Source organism: Aristolochia californica, unplaced genomic scaffold, assembly GCF_029961685.1.
Source record: "Aristolochia californica isolate CCGP_79_NKW_82.1479 unplaced genomic scaffold, dmAriCali1.0.hap1 SCAF_7, whole genome shotgun sequence".
Classification (NCBI taxonomy): domain Eukaryota; kingdom Viridiplantae; phylum Streptophyta; class Magnoliopsida; order Piperales; family Aristolochiaceae; genus Aristolochia; species Aristolochia californica.
The window spans coordinates 21,744,947-21,770,444 of NW_027182268.1; positions in this window are offsets into that span (position 1 = coordinate 21,744,947).

The following is a 25,498-nucleotide window of genomic DNA, read 5'->3' on the forward strand; positions in this document are numbered from 1 at the left end:
TAATGCGTGTTTGTTATTCACTTTAAAAGCTTTGGATCCATAGGTCATTTGAATATTTAACATGTTTCAAGCATGCATATCCATTTTTAAAACATGTGCCGAAAAAATCTCCTTCATGTAAAATTCCAAGCTTAATAAGGTTGGACTAATGGAATTTCCCAAACTTGGATAACAAAACTTTTGGGTTCATTTGTGATGTGTGTATAGATATTTTTTATTTACATTAGTTATTATTTTAAATATTTTCCACACATCAACTATAAATTGTTTATTTTGTTGTGATCTTTTTTGCCTTTTTTGTTTACGGGATGAAGGGGGAGCGAAAAATCAAAGTTCTGATTTAAGAAAAAAGTGTACATTTAAAATGGAAATGCATAATGCACAAATGTCGAGAGAGAGATTTCAAAAGAGTGTTTGTATGTTTTAGGGATCGTGTGCACTTTTTCGTTTTAATATCTAAGGTTTTGCAGTCATCGGGAAACGGGGGAGGCGGGCGATTTTTAACTGAGTGTTGACTTCAAATCCATAAGTCATTTCTTAAAAAAATATATCCCGTTACGCATGACAAATTACTTTACAATCATCTATGATTGTTAGCTCAACTTTTTGAATATGGGCAAAATAATGGCTTGTTTGACTCGGGCAATATCCCACCGCACATTCACTTGAGAATTTAATGAGTGTTTGTTATTCTCTTTAAAAGCTTTGGATCCATAGGTCATTTGAATCTTTAATATGTTTCTGCCATGCATATCCATTTTTAAAACTTGTGTAGAAAAAATCTCCTTCATGTAAAATTCCAAGATATTAGTTTTGGACTAGTGGAATTTCCCAAACTTGGATAACAAAAATTTTGTGTTCATTTGTCGTGTGTGAATAAATTTTCTTCATTTACTTTTTTTATTGTTTTAAACTTTTTTGGTACATCAACTTTGGAATTTTCATTTTGCAGTGATCTATTTGCCTTTTTTGTTGACGGGATGAAGGGAGAGCGAAAAACTCGAAGTTTTGATTTAAGAAAAATGTGTACATCTAAAACGGAAATGCACAATGCACATATGGTGAGAGGGATAATTCCAAAGAGTGTTTGTAATTTTTAGGGATTGTAAGCACCTTTTCGTTTTTATATTTCAGGTTTTGTAATCGTCAGAAAAAATGGGTTGTGGAGGATTTTTAAGTGAGTGTTGAATTGCAATCCATAAGTCATTTAATACAAAAATATAGCCCGTTACGCATGATAAATAACATTACAATCATCTGTGATCAATTATGTCAGCTTTTTGCAAATGGGCAAAATAATGGCATGTTTGACTCGGGTAAATATCCCACCGCAAGTTCACTTGAGAATTTAATGAGCGTTTGTTATTCTGTTTAAAAGCTTGCATCCATAGCTCATTTTCATCCTTAACATGTTTCAAACATGCATATCCATTTTTAAAACATGTGTGGACGAAATCTCTTTCTTGCAAAATTCCAAGCTATTAGGGTTAAACTAGTGGAATTTCCCAAAATTGCTTAAGAAAACTTTTGTGTTCATTTGTGTTGGGTGAATAAATTTTCTTTATTTATATTTGTTATTGTTTTAAATTTTTTCCATACATCAACTATGATATTTTCATTTTTTTGTAAGCTTTTTGCCTTGTTTGTTTTCAGGATGAAGGGAGAGCGAAAAGTCAAAGTTTTGATTTAAGAAAAAAGTGTAGATCTAAAATGGAAAAGCACAATGCACAATTGTAGGGAGAGATAATTCCAAAGAGTGTCTATAAATTTTAGGGATTGTAAGCTCTTTTTAGTTTTTATATCTCAGGTTTTGCAATCGTCGGGAAAAATTGGTGGCTGTGGATTTTTAACTGAGTGTTGAATTGCAATCCATAAGTCATTTCATACAAAAATATAGCCCGTTACGCATGAAAATCACAATACAATCATCTATGATTGTTAGATCAAATTTTTGAAAATGGGCGAAATAATGACTTGTTAGACTCGTGTAAATATCCTAGCGCACGTTCACTTGACAATTTAATGAGCGTTTGTTATTCTCTTTAAAAGCTTTGGATCCATAGGTCATTCGAATCTTTAACATGTTTCTAGCATGCATATCCATTTTTAAAACATGTGTAGAAAAAATTTCCTTCCTGTAAAATTCCAAGCTTAATAGGGTTGGACTAATGGAATTTCCCAAACTTGGATAACAAAACTTTTGTGTTCATTTGTGGTTTGTGCATAGATATTTTTTATTTACATTAGTTATTATTTTAAATATTTTCCACTCATCAACTATAAAATTTTTATTTTGTTTTTGATCTTTTTTGCCTTTTTTGTTAACGGGATGAAGGGGAAGCGAAAACTCAAAGTTCTGGTTTAAGAAAAAAGTGTACATCTAAAATGGAAATGCACAACGCACAAATGCAGAGAGAGATATTTCCAAAGAATGTCTGTATGTTTTAGGAATCGTGTGCACTCTTTCATTTTTATATCTAAGGTTTTGCAATCGTCGGAAAACGGGGGAGGTGGGCGATTTTTAACTGAGTACTGACTTCAAATCCATAATTCATTTCTAACAAAAATATAGCCCGTTACGCATGACAAATCACTTTACAATCATCTATTATTGTTAGCTCAACTTTTTGAAAATGGGCAAAATAATGGCCTGTTTGACTCGGGCAAATATCCCACTGCACGTTCACTTGAGAATTTAATGAGCGTTTGTTATTCTCTTTAAAAGCTTTGGATCCATAGGTCATTTGAATTTTTAACACGTTTCTAGCATGCATATCGATTTTTAAAACATGTGTAGAAAAAATCTCCTTCATTTAAAATTCCAAGATATTAGTTTTGGACTAGTGGAATTTCCCAAACTTGGATAACAAAACTTTTCTGTTCATTTGTGGTGTGTGAATAAATTTTTTTCATTTCATTTTTTATTGTTTTAAATTTTTCCGTTCATCAACTATGAAATTTTCATTTTGCTGTGATCTATTTGCCTTTTTTGTTTACGGGATGAAGGGAGAGCCAAAAACTCGAAGTTTTGATTTAATAAAAATGTGTACATCTAAAACAGAAATGCACAATGCACATATGTACAGAGAGATAATTCCAAAGAGTGTCTATAACTTTTAGGGATTGTAAGCACCTTTTCGTTTTTATATCTCAGGTTTTGCAATCGTTGGGAAAAATGGGTTGCGGAGGATTTTTAACTGAGTGTTGAATTGCAATCCAGAAGTTATTTCATACAAAAATATAGCCCGTTACGCATGATAAATCACATTACAATCATCTATGATTAATTATGTCAGCTTTTTGCAAATGGGCAAAATAATGGCATGTTTGACTCGGGTAAATATCCCACCGCAAGTTCACTTGAGAATTTAAAGAGCGTTTGTTATTCTCTTTAAAAGCTTTGCTTCCATAGCTCCTTTGCATCTTTAACATGTTTCAAACATGCATATCTATTTTTAAAACATGTGTGGACGAAATCTCTTTCTTGCAAAATTCCAAGCTATTAGGGTTAAACAAGTGGAATTTCCCAAAATTGGATAACAACACTTTTGTGTTCATTTGTGTTGAATGAATAAATTTTCTTTATTTATATTTGTTGTTGTTTTAATTTTTTTCCTTACATCAACTATAAAATTTTCATTTTGTTGTAAGCTTTTTGCCTTGTTTGGTTTCGGGATGAAGGTAGAGCAAAAAGTCAAATTTTTTATTTAAGAAAAAAGTGTAAATCTGAAATGGAAAAGAACAGTGCACAATTTTAGGGAGAGATAATTCAATAGTGTGTCTGTAATTTTTAGGGATTGTAAGCTCTTTTTAGTTTTTATATCTCAGGTTTCGCAATCCTCGGGAAAAATTGGTGGCAGAGGATTTTTAACTGAGTGTTGATTTGCAATCCATAAGTCATTTCATACAAAAATATAGCCCGTTACGCATGATAAATCACTTTACAATCATCTATGATTGTTATATCAAATTTTTTAAAATGGGCAAAATAATGACCTCTTAGACTTGGGTAAATATCCCACCGCACGTTCACTTGAGAATTTAATGAGTGTTTGTTATTCTCTTTAAAAGCTTTGGATCCATAGGTCATTTGAATCTTTAACATGTTTCAAGCATGCATATCCATTTTTAAAACATGTGCCGAAAAAATCTCCTTCATGTAAAATTCCAAGCTTAATAAGGTTGGACTAATAGAATTTCCCAAACTTGGATAACAAAACTTTTGTGTTCATTTGTGGTGTGTGTATAGATATTTTTTATTTACATTAGTTATTATTTTAAATATTTTCCACACATCAACTATAAATTGTTTATTTTGTTGTGATCTTTTTTGCCTTTTTTGTTTACGGGATGAAGGGGGAGCGAAAACTCAAAGTTCTGATTTAAGAAAAAAGTGTATATTTAAAATCGAAATGCACAATGTAGAAATGTAGAGAGAGATTTCAAAAGAGTGTCTGTATGTTTTAGGGATCGTGTGCACTTTTTCGTTTTAATATCTAAGGTTTTGCAATCATCAGGAAACGGGGGAGGCGGGCGATTTTTAATTGAATGTTGACTTCAAATCCATAAGTCATTTCTTACAAAAATATATCCCATTACGCATGACAAATCACTTTACAATCATCTATGATTGTTAGCTCAACTTTTTGAATATGGGCAAAATAATGGCTTGTTTGACTCGGGCAAATATCCCACCGCACGTTAATTTGAGAATTTAATGAGCGTTTGTTATTCTCTTTAAAATCTTTGGATCCATAGGTCATTTGAATCTTTAACATGTTTCTGGCATGCATATCCATTTTTAAAACATGTGTCGAAAAAATCTCCTTCATGTAAAATTCCAAGATATTAGTTTTGGACTAGTGGAATTTCCCAAACTTGGATAACAAAAATTTTGTGTTCATTTGTCGTGTGTGAATAAATTTTCTTCATTTAGTTTTTTTATGGTTTTAAACTTTTTTGGTACATCAACTTTGGAATTTTCATTTTGCAGTGATCTATTTGCCTTTTTTGTTTACGGGATGAACGGACAGCGAAAAACTCGAAGTTTTGATTTAAGAAAAATGTGTACATCTAAAACGGAAATGCACAATGCACATATGTACAAAGGGATAAATCCAAAGAGTGTCTGTAATTTTTAGGGATTATAAGCACCTTTTCATTTTTATATTTCTGGTTTTGCAATCATCGGGAAAAATGGGTTGCGGAGGATATTTAACTGAGTGTTGAATTGCAATCCATAAGTTATTTCATACAAAAATATAGCCCGTTACGCATGATAAATAACGCTACAATCATCTATGATTAATTATGTCAGCTTTTTGCAAATGGGCAAAATAATGGCATGTTTGACTCGGGTAAATATCCCACCGCAAGTTCACTTGAGAATTTAATGAGCGTTTGTTATTCTGTTTAAAAGCTTTGCATCCATAGCTCATTTTCATCCATAACATGTTTCAAACATGCATATCCATTTTTAAAACATGTGTAGACGAAATCTCTTTCTTGCAAAATTCCAAGCTATTAGGGTTAAACTAGTGGAATTTCCCAAAATTGGATAACAAAACTTTTGAGTTCATTTGTGTTGGGTGAATAAATTTTCTTTATTTATATTTGTTATTGTTTTAAATTTTTTCCATACATCAACTATAAAATTTTCATTTTGATGTAAGTTTTTTGCCTTGTTTGTTTTCGGGATGAAGGGAGAGCGAAAAGTCAAAGTTTTGATTTAAGAAAAAAGTGTAGATCTAAAATGGAAAAGCACAATGCACAATTGTAGGGAGAGATAATTCCAAAGAGTGTCTGTAATTTTTAGGGATTGTATGCTCTTTTTAGTTTTTATATCTCCGGTTTTGCAATCGTCGGGAAAAATTGGTGGCTGAGGATTTTTAACTGAGTGTTTAATTGCAATCCATAAGTCATTTCATACAAAAATATAGCCCATTACGCATGAAAATCACAATACAATCATCTATGATTGTTAGATCAAATTTTTGAAAATGGGCAAAATAGTAACTTGTTAGCCTCGGGCAAATATCCAACCGCACGTTCACTTGAGAATTTAATGAGCGTTTGTTATTCTCTTTAAAAGCTTTGGATCCATAGGTCATTTGAATCTTTAACATGTTTCTGGCATGCATATCCATTTTTAAAACATGTGTAGAAAAAATCTCCTTCATGTAAAATTCCAAGATATTAGTTTTGGACTATGGAATTTCCCAAACTTGGATGACAAAAATTTTGTGTTCATTTGTCGTGTGTGAATCAATTTTCTTCATTTACTTTTTTTATTGTTTTAAACTTTTTCGGTACATCAACTTTGGAATTTTCATTTTGCAATGATCTATTTGCCTTTTTTGTTTACGGGATGAAGGGAGAGCGAAAAACTCGAAGTTTTGATTTAAGAAAAATGTGTACATCTAAAACGGAAATGCACAATGCACATATGTAGAGAGGGATAATTCCAAAGAGTGTCTGTAATTTTTAGGGATTGTAAGCACCTTTTCGTTTTTAAATTTCAGGTTTTGCAATCGTCGGGAAAAATGGGTTGCGGTGGATTTTTAACTGAGTGTTGAATTGCAATCCATAAGTCATTTCATACAAAAATATAGCCCGTTACGCATTATAAATAACATTACAATCATCTATGATTAATTATGTCAGCTTTTTGCAAATGGCCAAAATAATGGCATATTTGACTCGGGTAAATATCCCTCCGCAAGTTCACTTGAGAATTTAATGAGCGTTTGTTATTCTGTTTAAAAGCTTTGCGTCCATAACTCATTTTCATCCTTAACATGTTTCAAACATGCATATCCATTTTTGAAACATGTGTGGACGAAATCTCTTTTTTGCAAAATTCCAAGCTATTAGGGTTAAACTAGTGGAATTTCCCAAAATTGGATAACAACACTTTTGTGTTCATTTGTGTTGGGTGAATAAAGTTTTTTATTTATATTTGTTATTGTATTAAATTTTTTCCATACATCAACTATAAAATTTTCATTTTGTTGTAAGCTTTTTGCCTTGTTTGTTTTCGGGATGAAGGGAGAGCGAAAAGTCAAAGTTTTGATTTAAGAAAAAAGTGTACATCTAAAATGGAAAAGCACAATGCACAATTATAGGGAGAGATAATTCCAAAGAGTGTCTGCAGTTTTTAAGGATTGTAAGCACTTTTTAGTTTTTATATCTCAGGTTTTGCAATCGTCAGGAAGAATTGGTGGCTGAAGATTTGTAACTGAGTGTTGAATTGCAATCCATAAGTCATTTCATACAAAAATATAGCCCGTTACGCATGAAAATCACAATACAATCATCTATGATTGTTAGATCAAATTTTTGAAAATGGGCAAAATAATGACTAGTTAGACTCGGGTAAATATCCTAGCGCACGATCACTTGACAATTTAATGAGCGTTTGTTATTCTCTTTAAAAGCTTTGGATCCATAGGTCATTTGAATCTTTAACATGTTTCTAGCATGCATATCCATTTTTAAAACATGTGTAGAAAAAATCTCCTTCCTGTAAAAATCCAAGCTTAATAGGGTTGGACTAATGGAATTTCCCAAACTTGGATAACAGAACTTTTGTGTTCATTTGTGGTGTGTGCATAGATATTTTTTATTTACATTAGTTATTATTTTAAATATTTTCCACACATCAACTATAAAATTTTTATTTTGTTGTGATCTTTTTTGCCTTTTTTGTTAACGGGATGAAGGGGGAGCGAAAACTCATAGTTCTGATTTAAGGAAAAAGTGTACATCTAAAATGGAAATGCACAATGCACAAATGCAGAGAGAGATATTTCCAAAGAGTGTCTATATGTTTTAGGGATCGTATGCACTTTTTTCATTTTTATATCAAAGGTATTGCAATCATCGGGAAACGGGGGAGGCAGGCAATTTTTAACTGAGTGTTGACTTCAAATCCATAAGTCATTTCTTACAAAAATATATCCCGTTACGCATGACAAATCACTTTACAATCATCTATGATTGTTAGCTCAACTTTTTGAATATGGGCAAAATAATGGCTTGTTTGACTTGGGCAAATATCCCACGGGACGTTTACTTGAGAATTTAATGAGAGTTTGTTATTCTCTTTAAAAGCTTTGGATCCATAGGTCATTTGAATCTTTAACATGTTTCTGGCATGCATATCCATTTTTAAAACATGTGTAGAAAAAATCTGCTTCATGTAAAATTCCAAGATATTAGTTTTGGACTAGTGGAATTTCCCAAACTTGGATAACAAAAATTTTGTGTTCATTTGTCATGTGTGAATAAATTTTCTTCATTTACTTTTTTTATTGTTTTAAACTTTTTTGGTACATCAACTTTGGAATTTTCATTTTGTAGTGATCTATTTGCCTTTTTTGTTTACGGGATGAAGGGAGAGCGAAAAACTCGAAGTTTTGATATAAGAAAAATGTGTACATCTAAAACGGAAATGCACATTGCACATATGTAGAGAGGGATAATTCCATAGAGTGTCTGTAATTTTTAGGGATTGTAAGCACCTTTTCGTTTTATGTTTCAGGTTTTGCAATCGTCGGGAAAAATGGGTTGCGGAGGATTTTTAACTGAGTGTTGAATTGCAATCCATAAGTCATTTCATACAAAAATATAGCCCGTTACGCTTGATAAATAACATTACAATCATCTATGATTAAATATGTCAGCTTTTTCAAATGGGCAAAATAATGGCATGTTTGACTCGGCTAAATATCCCACCGCAAGTTCACTTGAGAATTTAATGAGCGTTTGTTATTCTGTTTAAAAGCTTTGCATCCATAGCTCATTTGCATCCTTAACATGTTTCAAACATGCATATCCATTTTTAAAACATGTGTGGACGAAATATCTTTCTTGCAAAATTCCAAGCTATTAGAGTTAAACTAGTGGAATTTCCCAAAATTGGATAATAAAACTTTTGTGTTCATTTGTGTTGGGTGAATAAATTTTCTTTATTTATATTTGTTATTGTTTTAAATTTTTTCCATACGTCAACTATAAAATTTTCATTTTGATGTAAGCTTTTTGCCTTGTTTGTTTTCGGGATGAAGGGAGAGCGAAAAGTCAAAGTTTTGATTTACGAAAAAAGTGTACATCTAAAATGGAAAAGCACAATGCGCAATTGTAGGGAGAGAAAATTCCAAAGAGTGTCTGTAATTTTTAGGGATTGTATGCTCTTTTTAGTTTTTATATCTCCGGTTTTGCAATCGTCGGGAAAAATTGATGGCTGAGGATTTTTAACCGAGTGTTGAATTGCAATCCATAAGTCATTTCATACAAAAATATAGCCCGTTACGCTTGAAAATCACAATACAATCATCTATGATTGTTAGATCAAATTTTTGAAAATGGGCAAAATAGTAACTTGTTAGCCTCTGGGAAATATCCAACCGCACGTTCACTTGAGAATTTAATGATCGTTTGTTATTCTCTTTAAAAGCTTTGGATCCATAGGTCATTTGAATCTTTAACATGTTTCTGGCATGCATATCCATTTTTAAAACATGTGTAGAAAAAATCTCCTTCATGTAAAATTCCAAGATATTAGTTTTGGACTATGGAATTTCCCAAACTTGGATGACAAAAATTTTGTGTTCATTTGTGTCGTGTGTATAGATATTTTTTATTTACATTAGTTATTAGTTTAAATATTTTCCACACATCAACTATAAAATTTTTATTTTGTTGTGATATTTTTTGCCTTTTTTGCTAACGGGATGAAGGGGGAGCGAAAACTCGAAGTTCTGATTTAAGAAAAAAGTGTACATCTAAAATGGAAATGCACAAATGCAGAGAGAGATATTTCCAAAGAGTGTCTGTATGTTTTAGGGATCGTATGCACTTTTTTCGTTTTTATATCTAAGGTTTTGCAATCGTCGGGAAATGGGGGAGGCGGGCGATTTTTAATTGATTGTTGACTTCAATTACATAAATCATTTCTTACAAAAGTATGGCCCGTTACGCATGACAAATCACTTTACAATCATCTATGATTGTTAGCTCAACTTTTTGAATATGGGCAAAATAATGGCTTGTTTGACTCAGACAAATATCCCACCGCACGTTCACCTGAGAATTTAATGAGCATTTGTTATTCTCTTTAAAAGTTTTGGATCCATAGGTCATCTGAATCTTTAACATGTTTCTGGCATGCATATCCATTTTTAAAACATGTGTAGAAAAAATCTCCTTCATGTAAAATTCCAAGATATTAGTTTTGGACTAGTGGAATTTCCCCAAATTGGGTAACAAAACTTTTGTGTTCAATTGTGGTGTGTGAATAAATTGTCTTCATTTACTTTTTTTATTGTTTTAAACTTTTTCCGTACATCAACTATGAAATTTTCATTTCGCTGTGATCTATTTGCCTTTTTTGTTTACGGGATAAAGGGAGAGCGAAAATCTCGATGTTTTGATTTAAGAAAAATGTGTACATCTAAAACGGAAATGCACATTGCACATATGTACAGAGAGATAATTCCAAAGTGTGTGTGTAATTTTTAGGGATTGTAAGCACCTTTACGTTTTTATATCTCAAGTTTTGCAATCGTCGGGAAAAATGGGTTGCGGAGGATTTTTAACTGAGTGTTGAATTGCAATCCAAAAGTCATTTCATACAAAAATATAGCCCGTTACGCATGATAAATGACATTACAATCATCTATGATTAATTATGTCAGCTTTTTGCAAATGGGCAAAATAATGGCATGTTTGACTCGGGTAAATATCTCACCGCAAGTTCACTTGAGAATTTAATGAGCATTTGTTATTCTCTTTAAAATCTTTGGATCCACAGGTCATTTGAATCTTTAACATTTTTCAAGCATGCATATCCATTTTTAAAACATGTGTGGATGAAATCTCTTTCTTTCAAAATTCCAAGCTATTAGGGTTAAACTAGTGGAATTTCCCAAAATTGGATAACAAACCTTTGGTGTTCATTTGTGTTGGGTGAATAAATTTTCTTTATTTATATTTGTTATTGTTTTAAATTTTTTCCATACATCAACTATAAAATTTTCATTTATTGTAAGCATTTTACCTTGTTTGTTTTCGGGATGAAGGGAGAGCGAAAAGTCAATGTTTTGATTTAAGAAAAAAGTATACATCAAAAATGGAAAAGCACAATGCACAATTGTAGGGATAAATAATTCCAAAGAGTGTCTATAATTTTTAGGGATTGTAAGCACTTTTTCGTTTTTATATCTCAAGTTTTGCAATCGTCGAGAAAAATGGGTTGCAGAGGATTTTTAACTGAGTGTTGAATTGCAATCCATAAGCATTTCATACAAAAATATAGCCCGTTACGCATGATAAATCACTTTACAATCGTCTATGATTAATTATGTCAGCTTTTTGCAAATGGGCAAAATAATAGCATGTTTGACTCGGGTAAATATCTCACCCAAGTTCACTTGAGAATTTAATGAGGGTTTGTTATTCTCTTTGAAACCTTTGAATCCATTGCTCATTTGCATCTTTAACATGTTTCAAACATTCATATCCATTTTTAAAACATGTGTGGATGAAATCTCTTTCTTGCAAAATTCCAAGCAATTGGGGTTAAACTAGTAGAATTTCCCAAAATTGAATAAGAAAACTTTTCTGTTCATTTGTGTTGGGTGAATAAATTTTCTTTATTTATATTTTTTATTGTTTTAAATTTTTTCCACACATCAACTATAAATTTTCATTTTGTTGTAAGATTTTTGCCTTGTTTTTTTTCGGGATGAAGGGAGAGCGAAAAGTCAAAGTTTTGATTTAAGAAAAGAGTATACATCTAAAATGGAAAAGCACAATGCACAATTGTAGGTAGAGATAATTTCAAAGAGTGCCTATAATTTTTAGGGATTGTAAGCTCTTTTTAGTTTTTATATCTCAGGATTTGCAATCGTCGGGAAAAATTGGTGGCAGTGGATTTTTAACTGAGTGTTGAATTGCAATCCATAAGTCATTTCTTACAAAAATATAGCCTGTTACGCAGGACAAATCACTTTACAATCATCTATGATTGTTAGCTCAGCTTTTTGAATATGGGCAAAATAATGGCTTGTTTGACTCGAGCAAATATCCCACCGCACGTTCACTTGATAATTTAATCAGAGTTTGTTATTCTCTTTAAAAGCTTTGCATCCATAGGTCATTTGCGTCTTTAACATGTTTCAAACATGCATATCCTTTTTTAAAACATGTGAAGAAAAAATCTCCTTCATGTAAAATTTCAAGATATTAGTTTTGGACTAGTGAAATTTCCCAAACTTGGATAACAAAACTTTTGTGTTCATTTGTGGTGTGTAAATCAATTTTCTTCATTTACTTTTTTTATTGTTTTAAACTTTTTTCGTACATCAACTATGAAATTTTCCTTTTGCTGTGATCTATTTGCCTTTTTTGTTTACGGGATGAATGGAAAGCGAAAAACTCGAAGTTTTGATTTAAGAAAAATGTGTACATCTCAAATAGAAATGCACAATGCACATTTGTAGAGAGAGATAATTCCAATGAGTGTCTGTAGTTTTTAGGGATTGTAAGCACCTTTTCGTTTTTATATCTCAGCTTTTGCAATCGTCGGGAAAAATGGGTTGCGGAGGATGTTTAACTGAGTGTTGAATTGCAATCCATAAGTCATTTCATGCAAAAATATAGCCCGTTATGCATGATAAATCATATTACAATCATCTATGATTAATTATGTCAGCTTTTTGCAAATGGACAAAATAATGGCATGTTTGACTCGGGTAAATATCCCTCCACAAGTACACATGAGAATTTAATGAGGGTTTGTTATTCTCTTTAAAAGCTTTGCATCCATAGCTCCTTTGCATCTTTAACATGTTCCAAACATGCATATCCATTTTTAAAACATGTGCAGAAAAAATCTCCTTCATGTAAAATTCCTTGCTTAATAGGGTTGGACTAATGGAATTTCCCAAACTTGGATAACAAAATTTTTTTGTTCATTTGTGGTGTGTGAATAGATATTTTTTATGTACATTAGTTATTATTTTAAATATTTTCCACACATCAACTATAAAATTTTTATTTTGTTGTGATCTTTTTTGCCTTTTTTATTTACAGGATGAAGGGGGAGCGAAAACTCAAAGTTCTGATTTAGGAAAAAAGTGTACTTCTAAAATGAAAAAGCACAATGCACAAATGTAGAGAGAGATATTTCCAAAGAGTGTCTGTATGTTTTAGGGATCGTATGCACTTTTTTCGTTTTTACATATAAGGTTTTGCAATCGTCGGGAAACAGGGGAGGCGGGCAATTTTTAACTGAGTGTTGACTTCAAATCCATAAGTCATTTCTTACAAAAATGTAGCCCATTACGCATGACAAATCAATTTATAATCATCTACGATTGTTAGCTTAACGTTTTGAATATGGGCAAAATAATTGCTTGTTGGACTCGGGCAAATATCCCACTGCACGTTCACTTGAGAATTTAATGAGTGTTTGTTATTCTCTTTAAAAGCATTGGATCCATAGGTAATTTGAATCTTTAACATGTTTTAAGCATGCATATCCATTTTTAAAACATGTGTAGAAAAAATCTCCTTGATGTAAAATTCCAAGATATTAGTTTTGGACTAGTGGAATTTCCCAAACTTGGATAACAAAACTTTTGTGTTCATTTGTGGTGTGTGTATAAATTTTCTTCGTTTACTTTTTTTATTGTTTTAAACTTTTTCCGTACATCAACTTTGAAATTTTCATTTTGCTCTGATCTATTTGCCTTTTTTGTTTACGGGATGAAGGGAGAGCGAAAAACTCGAAGTTTTGATTTAAGAAAAATGTGTACATCTAAAACGGAAATGCACAATGCACATATGTAGAGAGAGATAATTCCAAAGAGTGTCTGTAATTTTGAGGGATTGTAAGCACCTTTTCATTTTTATATCTCAGGTTTTACAATCGTCGGGAAAAATGGGTTGCGGAGGATTTTTAACTGAGTGTTGAATTGCAATCCATAAGTCATTTCATACAAAAATATTGCCCGTTACGCATGATAAATCAAATTACAATCATCTATGATTAATTATGTCAGCTATTTGCAAATGGGCAAAATAATGGCATGTTTGACTCGGGTAAATATCCCACCGCAAGTTCACTTGAGAATTTAATGAGCATTTGTTATTCTCTTTAAAAGCTTTGCATCCATATCTCATTTGTGTCTTTAACATGTTTCAAACATGCATATCTTTTTTAAAACATGTGTGGACGAAATCTCTTTCGTGCAAAATTGCAAGCTATTAGGGTTAAACTAGTGGAATTTCCAAAAATTGGATAACAAAAATTTTTTGTTCATTTGTGTTGGGAGAATAAATTTTCTTTATTGATATTTGTTATTGTTTTAAATTTTTTCCATACATCAACTGTAAAATTTTCATTTTGTTGTAAGCTTTTTGCCCTGTTTGTTTTCGGGATGAAGGGAGAGTGAAAAGTCAAAGTTTTGATTTAAGAAAAAAGTGTACATCTAAAATGGAAAAGCACAATGCACAATTGTAGGGAGAGATAATTCCAAAGAGCGTATGTAATTTTTAGGGATTGTAAGCTCTTTTTAGTTTTTATATCTCAGGTTTTGCAATCGTCGGGAAAAATTGGTGGCGGAGGATTTTTAACTGAGTGTTGAATTGCAATCCATAAGTCATTTCATACAAAAATATAGCCCGTTATGCATGATAAATCACTTTACAATCATCTATGATTGTTAGATCAAATTTTTGAAAATGGGCAAAATAATGACTTGTTTGACTCGGGTAAATATCCCACCACACGTTCACTTGAGAATATAATGAGCTTTTGTTATTCTCTTTAAAAGTTTTGGATCCATAGGTCATTTGAATCTTTAGCTTGTTTCAAACATGCATACCCATTTTTAAAACATGTGTTGAAAAAATCTCCTTCATGTAAAATTCCAAGATTAATAGGGTTGGACTAATGGAATTTCCCATACTTGGATAACAAAACTTTTGTGTTCATTTGTCGTGTGTGACTAGATATTTTTTATTTACATTAGTTATTATTTTAAATATTTTCCACACATCAACTATAAAATTTTTATTTCGCTGTGATCGTTTTTGCCTTTTTTGTTTACGGGATGAAAGGGGGGACAGAAAACTCAAAGTTCTAATTGAAGAAAAAAGTGTACATCTAAAATGGAAATGAACAATGCTCAAATGTGGAAAGAGATATTTCCAAAGAGTGTCTCTATGTTTTAGGGATTGTATGCACTTTTTTCGATATCATATCTAAGGTTTTGCAATCGTAGGGAAACGGGGGAGGCTGGCGATTTTTAACTGAGTGTTGACTTCAAATCTATAAGTCATTTCTTACAAAAATATAGCCCGTTACGCATGACAAATCACTTTACAATCATCTATGATTGTTAGCTCAACTTTTTGAATAAGGGCAAAATGATGGCTTGTTTGACTCTGGCAAATATCCCACCGCACGCTCACTTGAGAATTTAATGAGCGTTTGTTATTCTCTTTAAAAGCTTTGGATCCATAGGTCATTTGAATCTTTAACATGTTTCTGGCATGCATATCCATTTTTAAAACATGTGTAGAAAAAATCTCCTTCATGTAAAATTCCAAGATATTAGTTTTGGACTAGTGGAATTTCCCAAACTTGGATAACAAAACTTTTGTGTTCATTTGTGGTGTGTGAATAAATTTTCTTCATTTACTTTTTTTATTGTTTTAAACTTTTTCCGTACATCAACTATGAAATTTTCCTTTTGCTGTGATCTATTTCCCTTTTTTGTTTACGGGATGAAGGGAAAGCGAAAAACTCGAAGTTTTGATTTAAGAAAAATGTGTACATTTAAAATGGAAATGCACAATGCACATATGTAGGGAGAGTTAATTCCAAAGAGTGTCTGTAATTTTTAGGGATTGTAAGTACCTTTTCGTTTTTATATCTCAGGTTTTGCAATCGTTGGGAAAAATTGGTTGTGGAGGATGTGTAACTGAGTGTTGAATTGCAATTGATAAGTCATTTCATACAAAAATATAGCCCGTTACGCATGATAAATCACATTACAATCATCTATGATTAATTATGTCAGTTTTTTGCAAATGGGCAAAATAATGGCATGTTTGACTTGGGTAAATATCCCACCGCAAGTTCACTTGAGAATTTAGTGAGCGTTTGTTATTCTCTTTAAAAGCTTTGTATCCATAGCTCATTTGCATCTTTAAAATGCTTCAAACATGCATATCCATTTTTAAAACATGTATGGACGAAATCTCTTTCTTGCAAAATTCCAAACTATTGTGGTTAAACTAGTGGAATTTCCCAAAATTGGATAACAAAACTTTTGTGTTCATTTGTTTTGGGTGAATAAATTTTATTTTTTTATATTTTTTATTGTTTTAAATTTTTTCCATACATCAACTATAAAATTTTTATTTTGTTGTAAGCTTTTTTCCTTGTTTGTTTTCGGGATGAAGGGAGAGTGAAAAGTCAAAGTTTTGATTTAAGAAAAGAGTATACATCTAAAATGGAAAAGCACAATGCACAATTGTAGGGAGAGATAATTCCAAAGAGTGTCTGTAATTTTTAGGGATTGTAAGCTCTTTTTAGTTTTTATATTCAGGTTTTCCAATCGTCGGGAAAAATTGGTGGCAGAGGATTTTTAAATGAGTGTTGAATTGCAATCCATAAGTCATTTCTTACAAAAATATAGCCCGTTACACATGAAAAATCACTTTAAAATCATCTGTGAATGTTAGCTCAACTTTTTGAATATGGGCAAAATAATGGCTTGTTTGACTCGGGCAAATATCCCACCGCACGTTCACTTGATAATTTAATGAGCGTTTGTTATTCTCTTTAAAAGCTTTGGATCCATAGGTCATTTGAATCTTTAACATGTTTGTGGCATTCATATCCATTTTTAAAACATGTGAAGAAAAAATCTCCTTCATGTAAAATTCCAAGATATTAGTTTTGGACTAGTGAAATTTCCCAAACTAGGATAACAAAACTTTTGTGTTCATTTGATGGTGTGTAAATAAATTTTCTTCATTTACTTTTTTTATTGTTTTAAACTTTTCCCGTACATCAACTATGTAATTTTCCTTTTGATGTGATCTATTTGCCTTTTTTGTTTACAAGATGAATGGAAAGCGAAAAACTCGAAGTTTTGATTTAAGAAAAATGTGTACATCTAAAATAGTAATGCATAAAGCACATTTGAAGAGAGAGATAATTCCAAAGAGTGTCAGTAATTTTTAGGGATTTTAAGCACATTTTCGTTTTTATATCTCAGCATTTGCAATCGTCGGGAAAAATGGGTTGCGGAGGATGATTAACTGAGTATTGAATTGCAATGGATAAGTCATTTCATACAAAAATATAGCCCGTTACGCATGATAAATCACATTACAATCAACTATGATTAATTATGTTATCTTTTTGCAAATGGGCAAAGTAATGGCATGTTTGACTCAGGTAAATATGCCACCGCAAGTTCACATGAGAATTTAATGAGCGTTTGTTATTCTCTTTGAAAGCTTTTCATCCATAGCTCATTTGCGTCTTTAACATGTTTCAAACATGCATATCCATTTTTAAAACATGTGTGGACGAAATCTTTTCTTGCAAAATTCCAAGCTATTAGGGTTAAACTAGTGGAATTTCCCAAAATTGGATAACGAAACTTTTTTGTTCATTTGTGTTGGGTGAATAAATTTTATTTATTTATATTTGTTATTGTTTTCAATTTTTTCCACACATCAACTATAAAATTTTTATTTTGTTGTGATCTTTTTTGCCTTTTTTCTTTACGGGATGAAGGGGGGAGCGAAAACTCAAAGTTCTGATTTGAGAAAAAAGTGTACATCTAAATTGGAAATGCACAATGCACAAATGTAGAGAGAGATATTTCCAAAGAGTGTCTGTATGTTTTAGGGATCGTATGCACTTTTTTCGTTTTTGTATCTAAGGTTTTGCTATCGTCGGGAAATGGGGGAGGCGGTCGATTTTTTACTGAGTGTTGACTTCAAATCCATAAGTCATTTCTTACAAAAATATAGCCCGTTACGCATGACAAATCACTTTACAATCATCTATGATTTTTAGCTCAACTTTTTGAATATGGGCAAAATAATGGCTTGGTTGACTCGGGCAAATATCCCACCGCACGTTGACTTGAGAATTTAATGAGCGTTTGTTATTCTCTATAAAAGCCTTGGATCCTTTGGTCATTTGAATCTTTAACATGTTTCTGGCATGCAAATCCATTTTTAAAACATGTGTAGAAAAAATCTCCTTCATGTAAAATTCCAAGATATTAGTTTTGGACAAGTGGAATTTCCCAAACTTGGATAACAAAACTTTTGTGTTCATTTGTGGTGTGTGAGTAAATTTTCTTCATTTACTTTTTTTATTGTTTTAAATTTTTTCCGTACATCAACTATGAAATTTTCATTTTGCAGTGATCTATTTGCCTTTTTTGTTTACGGGATGAAGGGAGAGCGAAAAACTCGAAGTTTTGATTTAAGAAAAATGTGTACATCTAATACGGAAATGCACAATGCACATTTGTAGAGAGAGATAATTCCAAAGTGTGTTTGTAATTTTTAGGGATTGTAACCACCTTTTCGTTTTTATATCTCAGGTTTTGCAATCATCGGGAAAAATGGGTTGCGGAGGATGTTTAACTGAGTATTGAATTGCAATGGATAAGTCATTTCATACAAAAATATAGCCCGTTACGCATTATAAATCACATTACAATCAACTATGATTAATTATGTTATTTTTTTTCAAATGGGCAAAGTAATGGCATGTTTGACTCAGGTAAATCTACCACCGCAAGTTCACATGAGAATTTAATGAGCGTTTTTTATTCTCTTTAAAAGCTTTGCATCCATAGCTCATTTGAGTCTTTCACATGTTTCAAACATGCATATCCATTTTTAAAACATGTGTGGACGAAATCTCTTTCTTGCAAAATTCCAAGCTATTAGAGTTATACTAGTGGAATTTCCCAAAATTGGATAACAAAACTTTTGTGTTCATTTGTGTTGGGTGAATAAATTTTCTTTATTTATATTTGTTATTGTTTTAAATTTTTTCCACACATCAACTATAAAAGTTTTATTTTTTTGTGATCTTTTTTGCCTTTTTTCTTTACGGGATGAAGGGGGGAGCGAAAACTCAAAGTTCTGATTTGAGAAAAAAGTGTACATCTAATATGGAAATGCACAATGCACAAATAAAGAGAGAGATATTTACAAAGAGTTTCTGTATGTTTTAGGGATCGTATGCACTTTTTCCGTTTTTGTATCTAAGGTTTTGCAATCGTCGGGAAATGGGGGAGGCGGTCGATTTTTAACTGAGTGTTGACTTCAAATCCATAAGTCATTTCTTACAAAAATATAGCCCGTTACGCATGACAAATCACTTTACAATCATCTATGATTGTTAGCTCAACTTTTTGAATATGGGCAAAATAATGGCTTGTTTGACTCGGGCAAATATCCCACCGCACGTTCACTTGAGAATTTAATGAGCGTTTGTTATTCTCTATAAAAGCCTTGGATCCTTCGGTCATTTGAATCTTTAACCTGTTTTTGGCATGTAAATCCATTTTTAAAACATGTGTAGAAAAAATCTCCTTCATGTAAAATTCCAAGATATTAGTTTTGGACTAGTGGAATTTCCCAAACTTCGATAACAAAACGTTTGTGTTCATTTGTGGTGTGTGAGTAAATTTTCTTCATTTACTTTTTTTATTGTTTTAAATTTTTTTCGTACATCAACTATGAAATTTTCATTTTGCAGTGATCTATTTGCCTTTTTTGTTTACGGGATGAAGGGAGAGCGAAAAACTCGAAGTTTTGATTTAAGAAAAATGTGTACATCTAATACGGAAATGCACAATGCACATATGTAGAGAGAGATAATTCCAAAGTGTGTTTGTAATTTTTAGGGATTGTAACCACCTTTTCGTTTTTATATCTCAGGTTTTGCAATCATCGGGAAAAATGGGTTGCGGAGGGTTTTTAACTGAGTGTTGAATTGCAATCCGTAAGTCGTTTCATACAAAAATATAGCCCGTTACGCATGATAAATCACATTATAGACATCTATGATTAATTATGTCAGCTTTTTGCAAATGGGCAAAATAATGACTTGTTAGACTCGGGTAAATATCCCACCGCACGTTCACTTGAGAATTTAATGAGCGTTTGCTATTCTCTTTAAAAGCTTTGAATCCATAGTCATTTCAATTTTTAACATGTTTCAAGCATGCATATCGATTTTTAAAACATGTGTAGAAAAAATCTCCTTCAAGTAAAATTCCAAGCTTAATAGGGTTGGACTAATGGAATTTCCCAAACTTGGATAACAAAACTTTTCTGTTCATTTGTGGCGTGTGAATAGATATTTTTTATATACATTAGTTATTATTTTAAATATTTTCGACACATCAACTATAAATTTTTTATTTTGTTGTGATCTTTTTTGCCTTTTTTGTTTACGGGATGAAGGGAGAGCGAAAACTCAAAATTCTGATTTAAGAAAAAAGTGTACATCTAAAATGTAAATGCACAATGCACAAATGTAGAGAGAGATATTTCCAAAGAGTGTTTGTATATTTTAGGGATCGTATGCACTTTTTCGTTTTTATATCTAAGCTTTTGCAATCGTCGGGAAACGGGGGAGGCTGGCGATTTTTAACTGAGTGTTGACTTGAAATCCATATGTCATTTCTTACAAAAATATAGCCCGTTACGCATGACAAATCACTTTACAATCATCTATGATTGTTAGCTCAACTTTTTGAATATGGGCAAAATAATGGCTTGTTTGACTCAGGCAAATATCCCACCGCACGTTCACTTGAGAATTTAATGAGCGTTTGTTATTTTCTTTAAAAGCTTTGGATCCATAGGTCATTTGAATCCTTAACATGTTTCTGGAATGCATATCCATTTTTAAAACATGTGTAGAAAAAATCACCTTCATGTAAAATTCCAAGATATTAGTTTAGGACTAGTGGAATTTCCCAAACTTGGATAACAAAACTTTTGTGTTCATTTGTGGTGTGTGAATAAATTTTCTTCGTTTAATTTTTTTATTGTTTTAAAATTTTTCCGTATATCAACTATGAAATTTTTATTTTGCTGTGATCTATTAGCCTTTTTTGTTTACGGGATGGAGGGAGAGCGAAAAACTCAAAGTTTTGATTTAAGAAAAATGTGTACATCTAAAACGGAAATGTACAATGCACATATGTAGATAGAGATAATTCCAAAGAGTGTCTGTAATTTTAGGGATTGTAAGTACTTTTTGTTTTTATATCTCAGGTTTTGCAATCGTCGGGAAAAATGGGTTGCGGAGGATTTTTAACTGAGTGTTGACTTGCAATCCATAAGTCATTTCATACAAAAATATAGCCCATTACGCATGATAAATCACATTACAATCATCTATGAATAATTATGTCAGATTTTTAAAAATGGGCAAACTAATGGCATGTTTGACTCGGGTAAATATCACACCGCAAGTTCACTTGAGAATTTAATGAGCGTTTGTTATTCTCTTTAAAAGCTTTGCATCCATAGCTCATTTGCATCTTTAAAATGCTTCAAACATGCATATCCATTTTTAAAACATGTGTGGACGACATCTCTTTCTTACAAAATTCCAAACTATTGTGGTTAAACTAGTGGAGTTTCCCAAAATTGGATAACAAAACTTTTGTGTTCATTTTTTTTGGGTGAATAAATTTCCTTTTTTTATATTTGTCATTGTTTTAAATTTTTTCCATACATCAACTATAAAATTTTCATTTTGTTGTAAGTTTTTTTCCTTGTTTGTTTTCAGGAGGAAGGGAGAGTGAAAAGTCAAAGTTTTGATTTAAGAAAAGAGTATACATCGAAAATGGAAAAGCACAATGCACAATTGTAGGGAGAGATAATTCCAAAGAGTGTCTGTAATTTTTAGGGATTGTAAGCTCTTTTTAGTTTTTATATCTCAGGTTTTCCAATCGTCGGGAAAAATTGGTGGCAGAGGATTTTTAACTGAGTGTTGAATTGCAATCCATAAGTCATTTCATACAAAAAAATAGCCCGTTACGCAAGATAAATCACTTTAAAATCATCTATGATTGTTAGATCAAATTTTTGAAAATGGGCAAAATAATGACTTGTTAGACTCGGGTAAATATCCCACCGCACGTTCACTTGAGAATTTAATGAGCGTTTGTTATTCTCTTTAAAAGCTTTGGATCCATAGGTCATTTGAATCTTTAATATGTTTCAACCATGCATATCCATTTTTAAAACATGTGTAGAGAAAATCTCCTTCATGTAAAATTCCAAGCTTAATAGGGTTGGACTAATGGAATTTCCCAAACTTGGATAACAAAACTTTTGTGTTCATTTGTGGCGTGTGAATAGATTTTTTTATTTACATTAGTTATTATTTTAAATATTTTCGACACATCAACAATAAAATTTTTATTTGGTTGCGATCTTTTTTGGCTTTTTTGTTTACGGGATGAACGGGGAGCGAAAACTCAAAGTTCTGATTTAAGTAAAAAGTGTACATCTAAAATGGAAATGCACAATGCACAAATGTAGAGAGAGATATTTCCAAAGAGTGTCTATATGTTTAAGGGATCGTATGCACTTTTTCGTTTTTATAACTAAGGTTTTGCAATCGTCGGGAAACGGGGGAGGCGGGCGATTTTTAACTGAGTGTTGACTTCAAATCCATAAGTCATTTCTTACAAAAATATAGCCTGTTACGCATGACAAATCACTTTACAATCATCTGTGATTGTTAGCTCAACTTTTTGAATAAGGGCAAAATGATGGCTTGTTTTACTCGGGCAAATATCCCACCGCACGCTCACTTGAGAATTTAATGAGTGTTTGTTATTCTCTTTAAAAGCTTTGGATCCATAGGTCATTTGAATCTTTAACATGTTTCTGGCATGCATATCCATTTTTAAAACATGTGTAGAAAAAATCTCCTTCATGTAAAATTCCAAGATATTAGTTTTGGGCTAGTGGAATTTCCCAAACTTGGATAACAAAACTTTTGTGTTCATTTGTGGTGTGTGAATAAATTTTCTTCATTTACTTTTTTTATTGTTTTAAACTTTTTCCGTACATCAACTATGAAATTTTCCTTTTGCTGTGATCTATTTGCCTTTTTTGTTTACGGGATGAAGGGAAAGCGAAAAACTCGAAGTTTTGATTTAAGAAAAATGTGTACATTTAAAATGGAAATGCACAATGCACATATGTAGGGAGAGATAATTCCAAAGAGTGTTTGTAATTTTTAGGGATTGTAAACACCTTTTCGTTTTTATATCTCAGGTTTTGCAATCGTCGGGAAAAATTGGTTGTGGAGGATGTGTAACTGAGTGTTGAATTGCAATTGATAAGTCATTTCATACAAAAATATAGCCCGTTACGCATGATAAATCACATTACAATCATCTATGATTAATTATGTCAGTTTTTTGCAAATGGGCAAAGTAATGGCATGTTTGACTCAGGTAAATATGCCACCGCAAGTTCACATGAGAATTTAATGAGCGTTTGTTATTCTCTTTAAAAGCTTTGCATCCATAGCTCATTTGCGTCTTTAACATGTTTCAAACATGCATATCCATTTTTAAAACATGTGTGCACGAAATCTCTTTCTTGCAAAATTCCAAGCTATTAGGGTTAAACTAGTGGAATTTCCCAAAATTGGATAACAAAACTTTTGTGTTCATTTGTGTTGGGTGAATAAATTTTCTTTATTTATATTTGTTATTGTTTTCAATTTTTTCCACACATCAACTATAAAATTTTTATTTTGTTGTGATCTTTTTTGCCTTTCTTCTTTACGGGATGAAGGGGGGGAGCGAAAACTCAAAGTTCTGATTTGAGAAAAAACTGTACATCTAAAATGGAAATGCACAATGCACAAATGTAGAGAGAGATATTTCCAAAGAGTGTCTGTATGTTTTAGGGATCGTATGCACTTTTTTTGTTTTTGTATCTAAGGTTTTGCAATCGTCGGGAAATGGGGGAGGCGGTCGATTTTTAACTGAGTGTTGAATTGCAATCCATAAGTCATTTCATACAAAAATATGGCCCGTTACTTATTATAAATCACTTTAAAATCATCTATGATTGTTAGATCAAATTTTTGAAAATGGGCAAAATAATGACTTGTTAGACTCGGGTAAATATCCCACCGCACGTTCACTTGAGAATTTAATGAGCGTTTGTTATTCTCTTTAAAAGCTTTGGATCCATAGGTCATTTGAATCTTTAACATGTTTCAAGCATGCATATCCATTTTTAAAACATGTGTAGAGAAAATCTCCTTCATGTAAAATTTCAAGCTTAATAGGGTTGGACTAATGGAATTTCCCAAACTTGGATAACAAAACTTTTGTGTTCATTTGTGGCGTGTGAATAGATTTTTTTATTTACATTAGTTATTATTTTAAATATTTTCGACACATCAACAATAAAATTTTTATTTGGTTGCGATCTTTTTTGGCTTTTTTGTTTACGGGATGAACGGGGAGCGAAAACTCAAAGTTCTGATTTAAGTAAAAAGTGTACATCTAAAATGGAAATGCACAATGCACAAATGTAGAGAGAGATATTTCCAAAGAGTGTCTATATGTTTTAGGGATCGTATGCACTTTTTCGTTTTTATAACTAAGGTTTTGCAATCGTCGGGAAACGGGGGAGGCGGGCGATTTTTAACTGAGTGTTGACTTCAAATCCATAAGTCATTTCTTACAAAAATATAGCCCGTTACGCATGACAAATCACTTTACAATCATCTATGATTGTTAGCTCAACTTTTTGAATAAGGGCAAAATGATGGCTTGTTTTACTCGGGCAAATATCCCACCGCACGCTCACTTGAGAATTTAATGAGCGTTTGTTATTCTCTTTAAAAGCTTTGGATCCATAGGTCATTTGAATCTTTAACATGTTTCTGGCATGCATATCCATTTTTAAAACATGTGTAGAAAAAATCTCCTTCATGTAAAATTCCAAGATATTAGTTTTGGGCTAGTGGAATTTCCCAAACTTGGATAACAAAACTTTTGTGTTCATTTGTGGTGTGTGAATAAATTTTCTTCATTTACTTTTTTTATTGTTTTAAACTTTTTCCGTACATCAACTATGAAATTTTCCTTTTGCTGTGATCTATTTGCCTTTTTTGTTTACGGGATGAAGGGAAAGCGAAAAACTCGAAGTTTTGATTTAAGAAAAATGTGTACATTTAAAATGGAAATGCACAATGCACATATGTAGGGAGAGATAATTCCAAAGAGTGTCTGTAATTTTTAGGGATTGTAAGCACCTTTTCGTTTTTATATCTCAAGTTTTGCAATCGTCGGGAAAAATTGGTTGTGGAGGATGTGTAACTGAGTGTTGAATTGCAATTGATAAGTCATTTCATACAAAAATATAGCCCGTTACGCATGAT